Below are 5,000 nucleotides of genomic sequence, written 5' to 3' on the forward strand. Positions count from 1 at the left end.
TAAATTATAAAAAAAAAAAAAAACGAAAAACCTTCTTTTGGCAAACTTGACGTAACCAGAACTTAGACCTCGTAAGACACCGCGAGATACGACCTCCAAGCATTCAATTTGCAAACCTGCAACTGTACAAACTAATCTGAAAGCCCTATTAACCTTTGCAAAACCCATGCAAAAGGAAACGGCCTTCCCTTGCGCACAGCGATATCGAACGTCATAAAAGTCATCAAGGTCCTTATAAATATCATAAACGCCCAGATACCCTCCCATTGACCCACATCCCGTCCTAACAGAAGCGCCCATTAACGAGGGTAAGTGTGGAGTGACTATAGACATCCAAGAGTCGATATAGTTCATGATCACGAAAGGTTTAAATTAAGCTTCGCGTGACGAGACGGGAGAGATATGACGTCAGAGTGTCTGATCTTCTTCCTCCACTGACAACGCTATAGGATGATATAGTGTGTGTGTGTGTGTGTGTGTGTGTGTGTTTTGCCGTTTAAATGTTTCTCAGTGGGTGTTGTTTGTTTGTATGTTTTTATGCCATTTAAATGTCAAGTTTCTTGGTCGGCAAAAATCGGCACTAATAATCAATTAATGTACGATCATTTTTTTTCTTTTAGTCAGCAAAAAAACAACACTAATAACCCCTTTATGTATGATATATTATGTTGTTTGTTTTGCCTGTTTGTTTTCCTGGTTATTTTGCCCGTTTTAGTGTTTATTAGTCTGCAATAGTAACCTCATTATGTACTGATAAATTATGAAGACTACCATTGTTCCAATTCTGAGCTAAGCCCTCTAATGAATATTTTAAGCCATAAACTGCAATAAATTATTTTCGTGTTTTACACGCGTAATTTATAAGAAAAAAAAAAACTTATGCATTCGATGCTTTCACCTACATAAATGGACTTTTTAAACACACTAATTGATATTTTTCCAATGTTGAGTCAATCGTTGCCTAACTGGCCACGTCTGATGACCTTGATTGCGGAATCCATCTACCGGAAACCTTCTCTAAAACTCTACGGGTTTAGCCACCCGCATTTCACTACCTTATCTGTTGTATGTGGACTAAAATGTTTGTACTCACAATGCTCGAGTATTTCTCACTAACAACGAATGACCATTGGCCAGTTATTATCGATTATTAATGTAGAATTTAAAAAATAACCACACGGAACACTCACAACACTTAATATAAAATTCATTCAAATGATTCATCCAAGCTATTTAAAAGGACTAGTTTCAGAGATAGTCTAATTCCTTCTCATATCTTGAATATATAACAATAATGGTAATAAGGACAAAACTCCTCTCAGGGGATCTGAACAAATCAACACTATCAACTTATTCACTATTAATATTAATTCAAATAATCGTTAGTTAAATATTTTCATCTACGACAAAAAAAGGGTGGGGGGTTATCAAGGGTTAATACAGGTGGATGAGAGAGAGAGAGAGAGAGAGAGAGAGAGAGAGAGAGAGAGAGAGAGAGAGAGAGAGAGAGCATAAAGAATCAATAGTCACAGGGAAACAAGAATTACGATTCTCCGTATTAAAACTAATGAAACAATTCACGGAATAAAATTAATATAAAGTAATGAAAAAGTTTACGCAAAGAAATAAAATTCATATAAAAATAATGAAACAGTTCACGAAATAGAATTAATATAAAAATAATGAAACGGTTCATGACATAAAACTAATATTAAAAAAAAATGAAACTGTTCACGAAATAAAATTAATATAGAAATAATAAAACAGTTCATGATATAAAACTAACATTAAAAATATTGAAACAGTTCATGAAATAAAATTAACATAAAAATTACTAAACATTTCATGAAATAAAATTAATATACAAACAATGAAACAGTTCATGAAATAAAATTAATATAAAAAATAATGAAACAGTTCATGAAAAAAAGATAATGTAAAGTTTCGATTTGCTTAGTTGACAGATCAGCTAAAAACCTTGCTATATAATTACTATCTTCATTCAGCTGGCCTCACAGATTCCCCAGTTCTGTTTCGTAGGAGGATAAACGGGAAAGAGATAAATTAAAATAAGATATTTTCCATAGATGGGATTTATGTAAAAAAAAACATCTATGACTGACCATCAATGAACTTTAGTATCAAATAAAACACGCATGTAAAATCTACTTAAAACTAAAATTACAGATGATAAAATATTCATGGTTTTTCTGAGAGAGAGAGAGAGAGAGAGAGAGAGAGAGATTGTTTATCTTTTATATCTTGGTACAGATGATAATAAATATTCATGATACTTTCGAGAGAGAGAGAGATGGAGAGAGAGAGAGAGAGACAGAGAGAGATGCAGACCAGAGATAGAGAGAGTAGAGACAGAGAGACAGAGAGAGATGCATGCCTTTGTAAGATGATAGTAAATATTGCATGATTTTTTCTGAGAGAGAGAGAGAGAGAGAGAGAGAGAGAGAGAGAGAGAGAGAGAGAGAGAGAGATTGTATACCTTTGTATAGATGATAGTAAATCATTTGATTTTTTCTGAAAGAGAGAGAGAGAGAGAGAGAGAGAGAGAGAGAGAGAGAGAGAGAGAGAGAGAGAGAGATTTGTTAGCGAGTAAAAAACAAATGAATGGGAAAAATCAAAAGTGGTTGGAAAGCAATTGTGAATGCTCGGGCAGCGACGAAATTCGAGTTCGCATTTTTTCCATCTTTCGTTAAATCTGTTAAGTGGCTTTTGCGCTTGTCAACAACACAGGAAGGAATATAGAACAGAAGTTTTTTTAAGTATTTTTTTTTATCATGTTGTTTTCAACTTGAATTTTTTTTTTTCATGCAAAAAGTGATCGTTTTATACAAACATTTAAAGAAGGCAAAATTTTTAAATACTATCACAAAAATACTTAAGACCATGTTCAGAATTTTTACAAAGCATAAGTCATTTTTAAGTAGTTTTTTATATGTCTTTTTTACCTTGGTCTTTAAAATGCTCAAAATAATATTTTATTTTACCAAAATTCTAAGACGTAAATGTTTGAATAATAGCATAAAAATAATTAAGGACCCGGTAAAACATTTATATTTTACAAAATTTTATATGTTTTAAGGAATTTTTAAAAAGCATGTAGTGTTCCACTTGAGATTCTTTTATGCTCAAAATAAAATGTTTATTTGACCAACAAAATCTTTGAATAATATACAAAATACTTAAGATTTTTATACAACAGAAGTTATTATATTTTCTAAAATTTGAAGATTTTTTATGCAGATAATAAATTTTGTACCAACATTTAAAGAACACAAATTGTCTGGATAATATGGCAAAAATATATAGTTATATTTATTTTTATAAATACACACACACACACACACACACACACACACACACATATATATATATATATATATATATATATATATATATATATATATATATATATATATATATTAATATGATAAACTTCGGAAACCTATCAGCAAACGTATGTATGTCTGTCTGTCTGTCTGTCTGCCTGGCTGGCTGACTGGCTGGCTGGCTGGTTGTGTGTCTGACATAAACCTTTTAGGTCTTGGGAGTTTTATTCGGGTGCGGGGAAAGGTTGTTTATCGAATGTTTTGTTACCCATATCGCTTTATAGGAATCGTAAATTGCCTATCGGGATGGTCGAAAATGGAAGAGAAATTTTTTTTTTTTTTTTTTTTTTTTACTTTTTTTTTTTTTTTTGTTGTTTAGTAGTTTTTCTTTTTTCTCGCACTTTATTAAGCTTCATATTTTTTTAATAGAATTTTTTTGCACAAGGATGGAAAGTGAATTCCTTTGCGTTATGCTTTCAATTTCGATTCTCTCTCTCTCTCTCTCTCTCTCTCTCTCTCTCTCTCTCTCTCTCTCTCTCTCTCTCCCATTGATTTTAATTTTCAAAGACATTGATTAAAAAAAAAAAAAAAAAAAAAAAACTTTCCTAACCATCGTTCTTCAAACAGCCCAGACTTAGATTTTGAAGTCTTTCAGAATCTTTTTCTATTTTCTTTTTGTTTCATCTATTTTTTTTTTTCCCTAATTCATATAGACAATTTTTTTTTTTTTGCCAGAAACTCATCGGCTACGTTTACACCAAACGAGTCGAGTCGAGTCAAGTCAAGGCGAGTCAAGGCGATTCAGAATCAGTGACTCGGGCGGACCCATTTTTTCATCAGTCATGAATCCTTAATCTTTGACGCCCACGCCTACTCCTTCGCCGCCCCAGACACAGCAACACCGATATTCCAGCGAGAGCGTTTGCCTCCATTCTATAGTATATGGTCCCTGTTGAGCTTGATTCTGACTTTCTGACTCAGTCAGTGGGAACGGCGCTGATTCAAAATGACTCGAGTCATATGACTCATCTAGACTTGATTCGACTCGACTTGCTTGGTTTAAACACAGCCATAAATAGACAGACAAACAGACGCATAGGTATGTGTGATAATGTGTATTGTACTGTCAAGAATATACATAATGAGCCAGAAATTAATTCATTTTGCAACACAAACGATTTTCTTTAATATCAGATTTTGTCCGGTAAACGAAACATCATAAATAAATAATTAAATAAAATCTTTCACGCAAGTGATTTCGATTTGGTCAACCATTCTTCTCAACATGATCCTTTTCTTGTAGTCTTCGCAATCTATTCATTTTTGTTATAAAGAATTTTCCAGCTTTCCAGAATCATAAAGGAACGACAAAACGAAAATGTCCAGACTGATACAAATCTCAGCTTCCAGTTTTCCAGAGAAGTTTTTTTTTTTTTTCACATGAAGAAGAAGAAGAAGGAGAAGAAAAGCCCTACCTCCTCCTCCTCCTCCTCCTCCTCCTCTCTTCCTCTCCTCCTCCTCCTCCTCCTCCTCCTCCTCCTCCTTTTACGTGTCATATCCATATAGGCGTCGTAAAACTACAAAGATTATCCAGCGACAGACGAAGAAAGAGATGTGTGATATGAAATCTTTCTCAGCTGTCTTCCCCGAAATGGA

The sequence above is a fragment of the Macrobrachium nipponense genome, chromosome 6 (genome assembly GCF_015104395.2).
Source record: "Macrobrachium nipponense isolate FS-2020 chromosome 6, ASM1510439v2, whole genome shotgun sequence".
In the NCBI taxonomy this organism is placed as follows: domain Eukaryota; kingdom Metazoa; phylum Arthropoda; class Malacostraca; order Decapoda; family Palaemonidae; genus Macrobrachium; species Macrobrachium nipponense.